Below are 14,200 nucleotides of genomic sequence, written 5' to 3'. Positions count from 1 at the left end.
CCTACCTCTCTTTCTTTCTAAGTCATTGGTACCAATATGAACCATAACCTCTGGCTATTCCCCTTCCTATTTCAGAACGTTCTTCAGCTGCCCGGTGATATTTTTAACCTTTGCACAAAGAATGTAACATACCATCCTGGAATCACTTCTTCATGTCTGTTCTCCTAATTATAGAATCCCTTATAAATGTTGCTCTCTTGACCTATCTTTTCCCATTCTCTAGACCCGAGTCACCCACCAGTAACAGGACAATCAGTAGAACTCTCATCACTGCCATGGGCAGGAGTCGTCAGTGAAAGCCTCTCTTCCATTAGTACTCAGAACCGAATGCTGGTTAGCAAGTGGGATGCCTTCAGGAGTCCCTTGAATTACCTGGACTCCCTTTTTTATTAAGTATCGGGCAGTTAGTCAGTTCCTCTTCCTTGAGCATCAGGATGACTACCTACTGGTGAACATCACCAATAGACTGTCCTGATCCAACCATGTAGACGTCACGGTCAAGAAAGCTCACTAGCACCTCTACTTCCTCAGGAGGCTAAAGAAATTTCGCACATCCCCTTTGACACTCTCCAGCTTTTATCTATGCTCCCTAGAAAGCATCCTATCTGGATGTATCACGGCTTGGTATGGCAACTGCTCTGCCCAGGACTGCAATAAACTGCAGAGAATTGTCCACACAGCCCAGCACATCACGGAAACCAGCCTCCTCTCCATGGAGTCTGTCTATACCTCTGGCTGCCTTGGTGAAGCAGCCAGCATAATCAAGACCCCACCTACCCAGGTCATCCTCTCTTCTCCCCTCTCCCATCAGGCAGAAGATACAGGAGTCTAAGGACACATACCACCAGGCTCAAGGACAGCTTCTATCCTGCTGTTATAAGACTATTGAATGGTTCCCTTATACGATGAGATGGACTCTTGACCTCACAATCTACCTTGTTTGACCTTGCACCTTATTGTCTACCTGCAATGCACTTCCCTGTAGCTATGACACTTTACTCTGTATTCTGTTATTGTTTTTACCCTGTACTACCTCAATGCACTGTGTAATGAATTGATCTGTATGAATGATATGCAAGACATATTTTTCACTGTAACTCGGTACAAGTGACAATAATAAACCAATACTGAAAAGTGTTATCCATAAAACTATCAGACTCACTGACAGACTGTAGTGACCAAAACACAAATCTCATGCTGCCTACATTTCCTGCTCCTGTGGTTGTTCAGGACATGGGAAACATCCTGGAGTTACCACACTGGACAGGATGTAGAGTCCACAGCTTTGAAATATCTTCCCTTTTATTAATAAAAGGAGTTGTTTTCTGTGCTCCTCTTAAACTGGCTAGGACTTCTTTACCAGATGGAGGTTCTGCCTACTACATTCCTATTACCAATTGGGCCGTCTTTGCTTTCTCCTTTTTACATCATCTTTTCAATCAACAGGAATTTATCTCCCTCATCCACTTATTCACTACAGCGGTGTTTCCTTCCCCCTTCATTCTGTCTCCCATGTTCCTTTTATTCATTGTTTCTCCTGTTTCTTGCACTCGTTACTCACACGGACTCTTTTTTGCACATTTTAAGCTCACTGAGTCTCTGCTAATTTAATCAGAGGTTGTGAACTCCACACCTCTTTTACTAACTGGGGCTCTATCTCTCTTGTTTTACTGGCTGGGGCTATGGCTCCTATGTTCCTTTTACTGAGGTCTTCTTTTGTTCTGCCCCCCCTCTCATATTTCGCCAAGATTAAAACTGTGTTGTTTTTACTCCAACCTTACCCGTTTCTGTGGAAAGGTAACCAACCTACAAGGTCAATTCAGCTGTGAATTTCCTGTATTTCATATTGTTACTAAGAATAGTTATTTTTCTGACTCTATGTTTGTCACTCAATTGCTGACATATTTAACTATTCCAGCTCTCTTCTGACCCAGAATAGTTGGGATGGATTCCCTCAGGAGGAGTACAACATTATGTAAACATCAGTAGGGCTCACATCACTGCCACATAGCAAACATTACAAAAGAAACTTGGAGGTACAACATAAATTATCCTCTGCAGCTGATCCCACAGGAAATCACTCTGAGTGGAACTGCGAAACAAAATGCAAATAGCCCTTTTTGTAAGCATCACTTTGTTACTCATTTAGCTTTCAACATCAAGCATGCCATTTTACAATGGTGTAGAATAGATGAACGGATAAAGGAAGCAAACACTGGTTAGATTTTGTTCAAATTCTAGCAGCAGGTGGATTTGTTTCAGCATCAGGTCAGGAAAACAGCAGAACACAATATGACAAGGGAATTCTCAATAGCAGAGCAAAACTTACTGAGATAAGTGCCTTAAAAACCTAACAGTTTTCCATGACACAAGTTTTGTGGGAATAATACTCAATCAAAAAACTTATAAAGCATCCAATACAATTACACTGTAGGTGGATTTAATCATGTTAGTGTATTACTAACACACACACAGATGAGACTTATCAAGTTCTTTGGTCATTTGTTCCAAGTACAGCAACAGAAGGCTTCATTTGATAATATTGAATAAGAATTGATATAAAAATAATTTTGCACAGGAATGCCACAGTAAGAATATTCTCACCAGTATGTTCAAAATTACTTGATTTAGTACATTTGAGCTGGAATTCTTTAAAATAAAGCTTGATGCATGAGGCAGTGTGAGTGAAATCTAAGAAGTGATTAATCAAAAAGATGTGCTGCTTGAACTTCATTCTGAATTGGCATCCTGTGAGTGACAGGACTTTATGAAAAAAATGATAGCAACATCATGTACAAGAAAAGGATGCTGATCTCCCTATTCCTTGCTGGTATAATTAACTATTTATTCACAGATGTGGACATGGTTGGCAATTTTTCCATCCCTAATTTCCCCTACACCAAGGAGGCATTTAACTCCACTGATAAATATGGAGCCAGAGTGTGTAAGGATGATAGACCTACTTCCCTGGAGGAAATCTGCAACAATCTTTATTGGGGAATTAATCTCTGAGGCAAGATCTTAATAAATCTACAATTCCATAAGACAGTTTTAATGCAAGTGTAAAGCTACATTTATTTTCAGAGTACATTGTAAATACATTGTACAACCTAAGCTCAAACAATTATATAGATTAGAAGTAGAAATAAAGCTTCCTAAATAACAGAAAAAAGACAGAACAATAGTTGAATGGAATGTCCCATATAGCCAATAATTAAGCTTCCTTAGAAGCCGGTAATAAATTCATGACCCATTACCGTGTGACAGAAAGCTCTTTGTCCATTGCTGTCTCAAAGTATTACTACTTCTATTTCCCCTTTGGAATTGGAATATTATTGTCACATGTACCAAGATACAGTGAGCAACTTGTCTTGCATACTGTTCATACAGATCAATTCATTTCACGGTGCATTGAGGTAGTACAAGGTAAAACAATAACAGAATGCAGAATAAAGTATAACAGCTACAGAGAAAGTGCAATGTAGGTGGACAATAAGGTGCAAGGTCATAACGAGGTAGATTGTGAAGTCAAGAGTCCATCTTATTGTACTAGGGAACTGTTCAATAGTCTTATAACAGTGGGATAGAAGCTGTCCTTGAGCCTGGTGGTACGTGCTTTCAGGCTTTTGTATCTCCTGCCCGATGGAAGGGGGGAGAAGAGAGTATGTCCAGGATGGCTGATTATGCTGGCTGCTTTACTGAGGCAGCGAGAAATATAGACAGAGTCCACGGAGGGGAGGCTGGTTTCCATGATGTGCTAAGCTGTGTCCACAACTCACCGCAGAGCATTTGCCATATCAAGCCATGATGCCTCCAGATAGGATCCTTTTTTATGGCGCATTGTTAAAAATTGTTGAGGGTCTACAGGGACATGCCAAATTTCTTTAGCCTCTTGAGGAAGTAGAGGCACTGGTGAGCTTCCTTGGCTGTGGCATCTATATGGTTGGACCAGGACAGGCTATTGATGATGTTCACTCCTAGGAACTTAAAACTTTCAACCATTTTAATCTCAGTACCATTGATGTAGACAGGAGCATGTGCACCACCACCCTTCCTGAAGTCCATGACCAGGTCTTTTGTTTTGCTGATATTGAGGGAAAGGTTGTTGTCATGACACCATGTCACCAAGCTCTTTATCCCCTTCCTGTACTCTGACTCATTATTATTTGAGATATGGCCCACTAAGTGGTATCATCTGCAAACTTGTAGATGGAGTTAGAGCAGAATCTGGCCACGCAGTCATGAGTGCATAGGAGTAGATTGGTGGCAGCCTTGTGGGACACCAGTGTTAAGAATAATCATGGCGGAGGTGTTGCTACCTATCCTCACTGATTGTGGTCTGTTGGTCAGGAAGTCAAGGATCCAGTTGCAGTGGGAGGTGTTGAGTCCCAGGTCTCGGAGTCTGGTAATGAGTTTGCTTGGAATTATAGTATTGAAGGCGGAGCTGTAGTCAATAAATAATAGTCTAACGTAAGTGTCTTTACCGTGCAGATGCTCCAGAGATGAGTGTCCACCGTAGACCTGTTTCGACGGTAGCACCTAGATAGGCAAGGTGATGGGTAATAACTGGGACAGTGAATCAGGATGTGTGGATCATAAATCCAGGTCTCTGATTGAATTTTGGAAGAGTGGATCAGGGTCATGGATCCAGACCCTGGAAAATGAATCAGGACCATAGCTTGGGGTCCAGGGAAGTGAATCTGGACTGGATTGGATCCCCTTTTTAGCAAGCTGTTCCAGAGATAACACTGATGAAAAATTGTTGCTCTGACAGCCTCTAGTGACACAGGTACAGAATAATGTGGAATGATTTCACTGGAAATACTTTAATGAGTGTAGCAAGAGGAATGATGATAGCAGGTACATTTTTGACATGGAAAATGTATTGAGAACACCAGCATAATTCATGACTGGAAGTGCCCAGTTGAGTTTAAGGAGTGGTGTGATTTGACACTAAATGATTACAGTAGCATTCCCATACCAGAAAAAGTTACATACATGTCACATTTTAAAAATAAAACAACCATGCAACTGAAAGAAGATAAAGTATCTTGCAGCAATGAAGCCTTCACTCTCACAATACAAGGAAGGTGAATCACCACTCCCATTAACATGTGGAAGATGAGCCCGCAATCTAGGGCTAGGGAAAGGAGGGAACAATTTAGGAAAGAGTTCTAATCCATCAGATCCATGTCACACACTATCCTGAACTGCAAATTGCGCTGCTGTTCCTACAGTGCTGCTGGATCAAACATTTTAGGACTCCTCACACAATTACCTTTACAACAATTTAGGAAGGCATGTCACCACAACCCCTCTCAAGGGTAATTAGGGATAAATAATATATACTGCGCCTTATCATTAATGCTCAGCTCTGTAAATACACTAAAGAAGGTCACTTTGTATTAGCCTGGCACATTCTCTGAAAGCCTTCATTGCTACTTGTACTTTGTATAATATCTTTCATGATATGGTAAAGCACTTTATAGTCAATGAAGCACTATTTGAAGTGTAATGGCTGTTGCAATCAAGAAAAATATAGCAGTTAAGTTGTGGACAACAAGCTCCCAAAGATGGCAATGTGGTTCTTATTACAAACAGAGGAGTCATTCAGTCTATCAGGTTCTATACTCGCTCCCAGCAGAGCAATACTAAGTCCCACTTCCCCTCTTGTATCCTTGTAGCACCTGCACTGTATTCTCTCACATAAGCCCATCAACTTCCCACTGACTCTGTTAGGGGTTTGGGATGTGGGAGGAAATTGGATCACCTGGGGGAAACCCATAAAGTCACAGGAAGAATGTGTCAATTCCACACAGACAGCATCCGAGGTCAGGATTAACCCCGGGTCACAAGAACTGTAAGTTAGCAGAACCAAACATTGTTGTCCTTTACAAATATTTTATTTTTATGATGCTTGAGTCTGAATTTTACACTTTTACTGTGAGAGGTCAGATGGGCCCAAAACTTATGGGATGTAAGCATCAATAGCAAGGACAGCATATTTTGCACCTCCTTAATTTTCCTTGAGAAGGTGACAGAGAACAACTTTCTTGAACATCTGCATCCTTCTGGTGAAGCTACTGCCACAGTGCAGTTAAGTAGAGAGTTCCAGGATTTTGACCCTGTGATGATGAACAATAATATATTTCCAAATCAGGCGACTCCTTGCCCAATAGCACTGTAGGAATACTTCCACCAGGAGGACTGCGAGAGTTGAATTAGGGTATCTCACTCACCACCCTTCTAAAGGGCAATTACGGATGGCAACAACATGTCAGCCTTGCTGCTTATGCTCACATCTCAAAATGAATACGAAGAAAGGAAGTTGTTGTGAATCAGATGGGAAAACGTGTAACGTGAACTTGATATTGCCTCACAGCCCCTCTTACAGAGCAACACCCCCCTTAGTATGTCTAGATATTTGTACTCAAGTATCTGATTGGGCTTGGAGCTGCAAAACTCCTAACTCGGAGACAAGGTTGGCATCTTGAGTAAAAAACTATAGTTGTATTGAGATCCGAAATACAAGAAAAGCAATTTGAAATTATACTGCAGAATAATTAGCATAGACACACCCAAAATGTCATTTTGTTATACTTCCCATTAGTACCCTTCCATTTACCAGTTAGTTTTCCCCTTTTAGTACTAACGCACCATCTCTCACAGGTCCTTTTACATCTTCAATTCTCATCATTGTTTCCTATTGTAACATTATCACATGATGCTTTTCTAGCTCCCAGGACAACACGAAGCAGTAAGTCTGATGAATAGTCTATGGTTTAATTATTTATCTTTTCTCAATTTTATGAGTTTTTCTGTTGTTCTTTTGAATGTGAGCCTTTAATCCCCTTTTACTAAATCTTTTTAAACGCTGTTAATTGATGATATCTTTCAGTTTTAAAGTGGATTCATTCCTGAAATGCTTTGTTAATTTAAAGTGGATGTTGCCAGACCTGATCAATGCATCCAGCAGGTTTTTTGTCTTTGGTATAGGTTCCAGCAATTACAGTTCTTTCCATTCTTGTTCCAATTGATTAACTATGTTCTGTTGAATGTTTATACTTGAAATGTTAACCTTTGTTTCACTGTTAAACAATTAAAAACATGTTGTGAATATCCAATAATTGCTATTTTTAATTGAAAGAAATAATTCAACTTTTCCAAGGACAATTTAGAAGTGCTGTATTCTGAGAAAGGAACATAGAACATAGAACATAGAAACCAGACAGAGATTCCAGAAAGAGTTAGTGCTCTCAAACTATCACCTCAATTCTGTGACACATTTATTTGCCTTAATTTGCAAACTGTTTCCTGATGTGTTCCTACCAGTGATAGGCACACCGATATTAGTCTAATCTATCTGGTCAATGTTACTCTGACTACCTTGTTCAATTTAATCACATTAATCAAAAACTGACATTTTGTGCAGTAATGAGAGAGTGCTGCATTGTCAGACAGAACATTAAACACAAGCAGTTATAAAGATTTAATTGCAAAAAAATGCAGAGTCCTCCCCGGTCAAAATAAAAAAATAAAATCAGAGAAAGATGTGTGCAGAATGTTGACCTCATTTCCCTGCATTATAACTGTAAACACACATCTCTGTAAAATATTTCAATGTACTGAGATTTTGAAAATCACGAATATTAATGCAAATTTGTTCTTCTTTCAAATAAAATTCTTGGACAAATGCACCAAGATCTGTACTACTGCCTTATCATTCTGCCTGCCCTATGCCTCTCTCACTGCAACAGTCTAGCTTATAAGGACCTGAAAAGTGACAGATGACTGGAGGGATTTGTTCAAGTGAACAGAGGTTCTGCTGTTCTTGATGAAGCTCCCTGATAAGCAAGCCTTGCCTTTGTTGGTTGGATCACAGCAGATCAATACATGTCAGCCGTGTGTTGGTGTCATTTGAATGCTAGCTCCACATTGGCAATCCAGGATAGCATGTTTAAAGAGCTTCACATATTATTAACATATGTTAAAAGGGACTCTGCAGCCATGACAATGCTGACTTAAAAATATCACTTATTTCTTTGTCCTTTTATTTTGTTCATGTTCTTTCCAACAGGTTTCTTGCCAGAGTGCCACATGCACTGGGGAATTTTCAACAGAGACAAGAATGGACAATATCAATGTCAACCTCAACTGCAAGAGTTTGGGAACTTTTCAGTCAAAGCTTAGAACAGAGTCCAGTCCGGTGTTCACTCCTACCTAGTGGCTGTGACTGTGCATTTTCAGTCACTGCCCCAATCAAATTCATTTCTGCATTTTATTATTATAGTTATTAATTGAATGTCCACAGCCTTACTTCAGGGACAGTTGGAAGAGATGTTACAGTACTCACTTAATTTTTTAAACTTTCATAAATTTGCTTTACTTCAGGCATAAACAGAAAATGCTAGAAATACACAACATGCCAAGTGACATCAGTGGGGAAAGAAACAAAGTTTGCATTGCAAGTCAATAACCTTTCTTCAGAAAATCTAAAGAACAACATTTAAGATTTGCAGCATCTGCTGTATTCTGCTTTTGTGCTATTATTTATATCAGCTATAATGTACCCAAAAAATATGAGTAATAGGAGCAGATCTCAAGCCTGCTCTAACATTCAGCATGATCATGAATGATCTTCTACCTCAACACCAATTTCCTCCCCTGTCCCCATACCCCCGATTCCTCTTGTATCCTGAAACGTAGATAATTATTAGAGAATAGATACCTGTAGGTGAATAGCAAGCAGTAATAGTGTTCAATGTGTTTAAGTTCTGATGCACTGAACATAACTGAGAAAGTACAGTTGGGAAGAGCAACAAAATTATGTTGCAATGTGCCTGAAGATACTTAAACCATATCACATAAAAAGCAGTTTTGGATTTAAGTTGGTAAATTACCATCCAATTGCTTGGACCATTATTCCAAAGCTATGAGTTTGAAACCCACCTTGGCACCTAAATTCATAATAATTTAAAATGTTAATAATTAAGATCAATAAAATAGTGAAAAATAATTACCTTTGCCTTTTTCTCCTAATTCATTGCCTGACCATCCTCAATGAAATCAATAGGGTTCAAGTATTACGCCAGGTCCATCCCAGTGCCCAAGAGCCAATTCCATGAGGAGATATGCTGGGAATCCCAGCTGGATTGGAGTCTGAAAGAACTCTGATTCAAGAGTTCAAGTCTGGCTGGGACTTCAGAGAACTTAGTGTCTGCATGGAAGTCCAGGACTTACTGCTGTTTAAGTAGTTGAACCTCAGCAATTCCAATCCAAAGCACTGGCAACAGCAAGCAAGATCCTACTGGCTGTAAAACATAAAACTCCACAGAAACTACAACAACAAAACTATGACAATTTATCTAAAGAGTTACTTTTAAAAGAACTGGTGAATTTTTAAGTACATGTTTTTAAACAGAATTTTCATCAGTTAGTGTAATGTGTGTGGGGGACTTGATTGTAATAATTTATAATGCCTTGGAGATATTGCCCTGGATTAGAGTAAAATGTATGCAAGTCAAATCAACCAACATAGCTGGTCAGATTACCAACCTGGATATACAGTTTTCATTTAAGGGCTTTCAAAGTGTGCTGCCCTCCTATGGTTATACAACCTTTTCAGATTTGCAGCTTCAATAAAGAATGGCCATCTGATGATAGCTCAGGAACACAATGCACTCTGAAACCACTGTCCATGAATAGAAGTCCATAGGTTGGTATAATGATGGATCTGAAACTTTGGCTTGGATTTTGCTGACTCTGTCCTACTGCCTATAGTCACCCCTCACCTTAGCTTACCTAAATTGGATGGGATCTTGCTGGTTCCAGGCATCCCAAATTCAATGATACTCTGTGCAACAAGGCTGCAATTAATATGATGGAGAAGCCCAACCCCCAAAATTCCCCTGACTACCTTGACAGCTGGCAAACACCTAACCTGACAAGTTTCTATTGGAAGCATTTTCACCGCACTGCACACGTTTTCAGTATGTTACCAGTTCTAATTGCAAGTGTTAACTAGCAAGGCATTAATCTTAATTTCACAATTACATTCTTTCAATAACAGAATAATTGACTACTACACTCATTGCTTTTATAAATCCCATAAGCGTGGTTAACAATAGATGTACTGTTGATCATTTTGTCAGCATAAAAAAGTAATAACTTCCTTTAGTACACAAGTGAATAGTATCAGATTGCAGAGCAATGAACTTTGTAGCAGCAGGATTCATGTTATGTGGATGATGTTTCCCTCTTGGATCATTACTGTCCTACTGCACCTGAGAGCAAATTAAAAAAAAAGGAGTTAAATCTTCTAGCCTTTGGCTCTTTAGGGACCTCCTATTCACTATTACAGAAGGTAACTATATTACTTTGAAATGAAGGTTGTCTGAAATACTTGCTTTTATGTCATTCAAATGTTAATGGTATTTCATGTCCTATTGCAGAAAAGCTTTAAACACACACATATCAGCATCCTTTATTTTAAGAAAAGCACAGTGACAAGATTGCATATATTCTTCTTCCAATTGTTCTTCAGCCTCCACGAGATCAAGCTGCCTCCTACAGAGCATTTCTCAGTAGACTCTTTTATACTTTGCTGCTATTCAATGGCAAGGAAGACTAATGGCACAAGGTCATTTCAGTGTAGTTCTAAAGACATTGCTAATGAGGAGGATGATCTAACTAAGCATCTGACACATTTTACTTCTATCCTAGTTCAGCCTCGACCAAAGACCAGTGTGTTAATTGACACCAAACAGAAATGCAGAGGTTCTTGAAAAAGAAACCAGAGTCAATTGTACAGGGCCAGAGATTACAAGGTTTAATATTTTACTTTTTTGTGTGGAACAATACGTTTCCTCCATCAGAAACATAAACTAATCAAAAATTTGGATAAAGGACTTGAATGATAGTGCCAACTATTGATCTATATAAGCAGTTTACTCTTCAGGAACAGTGTTACTAATCAAAATAAATAATTATGAAACTGAGGTAAATTGTTTGCAACCTCTACATGAGACCAGTCAGGTAAGCTTGCATTCATGTCAGTCATCATCACAGGAACGCACTCAAGGCTATAACAGGGTGGAAGATGGATAGACAAAATGGCAAAAGGGATGAAGGTCCATGGCAAAAGAGGAGAGCAATAGAATACAAAGGAACAAAAATAGGTAAACAAGGAGGATATCAATGCCTAGAAATTGGATTTCATCCATTGTTAGTGTGATAAATGGGTGCTAGGTTTAGCCCCATACCCAATCAGGGTGCCCACAAAAAAGAAGATAAATTGTTAAGTTCTTTAAAAAAAATTGCTCAAATGATTTATACTTTTATTTCTTCAGTAAAATGCTGTACATATTCCTCAATGGTACCTGAATGGAGAGCTTGCAGCTATTCCATCATTCCTGCTCTGACCACAGGGAAGCAAGTGCGAGCCTTAAAGCACACTCTCCCTGGCAGCCACAGTACAATGGCATAAAAGCTACCATGGAGTTGGAGAAGAAAATGGGTGTGGTGACGGTTGATGAAGAACTCTGATCAAGAGATAACGGAGAAGACAGTGCTCCCTAGTATGATTAGATGCCCCTGTACAATGGTCTGGCCTAATGGTCTCTTGACCTGAGATCATCAGAGGACTGGTGAGCACAGTATCTTGCACTGAGATACACAGAGAGATGCTGCGATCATTGTCAGTGATGAATGTGGAGGTGATTTCAGCAAATAATGATGTTTGTGGTGGGGTGTGGCTTTAATATTGATGTCCCAGCTGAGGCACTTGAATTTACACAGGAATTCTAAGTTGTAGCATAGTTTGTTCTCTGTTGGTCTGAGTTAAAATTGAATGTCATAGACTATGACTTTATATCCAATTTCTGTTGGAAAGGCACAGATAGCACTATGCATGTTGATAATATCATCACATGCACAAATGACAGATGCACTGATGTGTTTTGTGACATAACATGCCCAATCTAATTTATAATGGCCAAGATTTCCAGTAGAAATGGGCACAGATGTATTTAAACATGGATGATTCACACACAAAAACTGAGTGATATGTACTTAAATTTCTAAGCATGGAATCCTTATTTCCAGCTACTATGGAGATAGTGAATATGATATGAAACTGTTAAAATCGAGAAGAGGTGATTTCATAGAACTTTACTAGAACACTATAGGAGGCCGAGGAGGGAGGCTGTAATGGAGTGGAAAAATAAAATGACTAAATTGGTGTCATCCTGAAAGGAACTGTTCAGCAAATTAGTCCCTCAATTTGGGTTTGGTCTTTCCAACTGAGAAAAATGCACAGTGAGCACTGAACATAGCAAACTAAATAAAGAACAGTACAAAAACTTGTTTTGCTCTTCTGAAAAGTGTGAATGCGGCCTACTGATAGGAAGACAGATCTCAATGAAAAGAGAGGCAGCTTTGGAGGTGGCTTAGGAATGGTGGAGGAAACAGCCCATTTGGAATTCTGAAAGGGAAGAGATAGGTGTACTTCGGACCACATTATATTCAAGGTGGTGGAAATGACAGAGATGATCCATTAGTGGGGTGGAAGGAAAGGACAAGGAGAACCCTATCCTGATTCTGGGATAGAACCAAAGAGAGAGCAGAAGATTAGGACATGGAGTGGGCACAGTCAAGGAACTAGCTGAGGGGAAGGATCAAACACATTTTAGTTTATATAATCCAATGCAGAAATCATGTAAACTTACACTTCGGCTATATTCCAACACACAAAAGGTTTGTGTATTTTCCCTATTCATACAAGTATTGGCTTTGCAAAACTAGTCAGTAAAATTGCCCTGAAGTGATACCTGAAACTCACATGTTCTGTATTTATTGAATCCTTTGAATAACCATTGACCTGAAATACTGTCTCTGTTTCTCTCTTCACAAAAGCCCTGCACTGTACCTTCAGCATTTTCTGGCTAATTTCATTTTCCTGCATCCAAGACACTTTGTTTTTTATTTGGAGGTTTGAGTGCTGGACTGCAAACAAAAATTATTGCAGAAGTGGAAATTATATAGCAATTTTTGCACATTAAAAAGGATAAACAAATTAGACTCCCATTGCACCAAACTAATCATCATTTAGGGAAAGAGTCAAGCTATGGGAGGCCAATGAACAAAGCCAGAAATTAAAAAGGGAGATAAAAACATCAAGTAGAATATTAGGAAGAGGGAAAGAGTGTGATTATAGATACAATTTTCCCCTTAACATCTGTGCTCTCATTTGCTTTATTCTTGCATGCAAATTATCAGAATTTTCTTCTTTCGGATATGGAAGAAAGTAGTACAAATTTGAGACATAGTTTCGTGCTGCACTGAATTATCTACCGAGCCAACATTAGCAGTTACTACTAAAGGTGTTTAATCTCCCATAAAGGTCAGAACAAACTGGTTCAGAAAATGGAACTGTTACTTGGACGCCCAAATCCTACTGCATTGCAACCCCATCAGGGTGACCTCAGGGCTCTCCACTTCTCCCTTGAACAGAAGCTCAACCAGTTGGCTTCACCACCATTCTACTTCATCTGGTTGAACTTTCTCTCACAGAGAGCAGCAATTCCCTTGGCACCTCTCTCTTCCCTCAAATAAATGGATGTTGCTGCAGAAACCTTCATGGATCCTGGATATGAACATCCTTTCATGGAATATGTGGAATATTCTTTCTTCTGATCATACTCTGGTCACCTTAAGTGCTTTCTCTGGTGCATGGATGATCCTGTTGATGCAGATTTCTGCGTTTATAACAAACTGAAAAATGCCATCAACTTTTCTTTGCATTTCCGCCCTGACTTCATGTGATCCATCAGCAATTTTCTCATCTTCCCCTGCTCCAATTCCGAATGAATTGGATATTGACCAATATCCATGAGAAACTCATTGACTCTCACTTCCAACCTCATCTCTAATGACAAAAATAGAGAAGTGCAACATTCACTCCGACTCCTGGAAATCCTTGACCTATGGCCACTCAAACTGGAGAAAGCATTCAGAATGGTATTGAGGACATCAAGACCATGCACTGGGAGCACACAGAAGCCCTGTGTGAATGGTGAAATGAACAGGCCACTTCATAATCTACACCCTTCTCCATCTGTGGAAGAATGTGCAATTCCCACACTAGTCACTTCAGAATCCACAAACTGAGAGTGGACTACCCAAGAAGACAATAATAATAATG

This window comes from Pristis pectinata, chromosome 4 (genome assembly GCF_009764475.1).
Source record: "Pristis pectinata isolate sPriPec2 chromosome 4, sPriPec2.1.pri, whole genome shotgun sequence".
Classification (NCBI taxonomy): Eukaryota; Metazoa; Chordata; class Chondrichthyes; order Rhinopristiformes; family Pristidae; genus Pristis; species Pristis pectinata.
Note: the sequence above shows the minus strand (reverse complement) of the source record.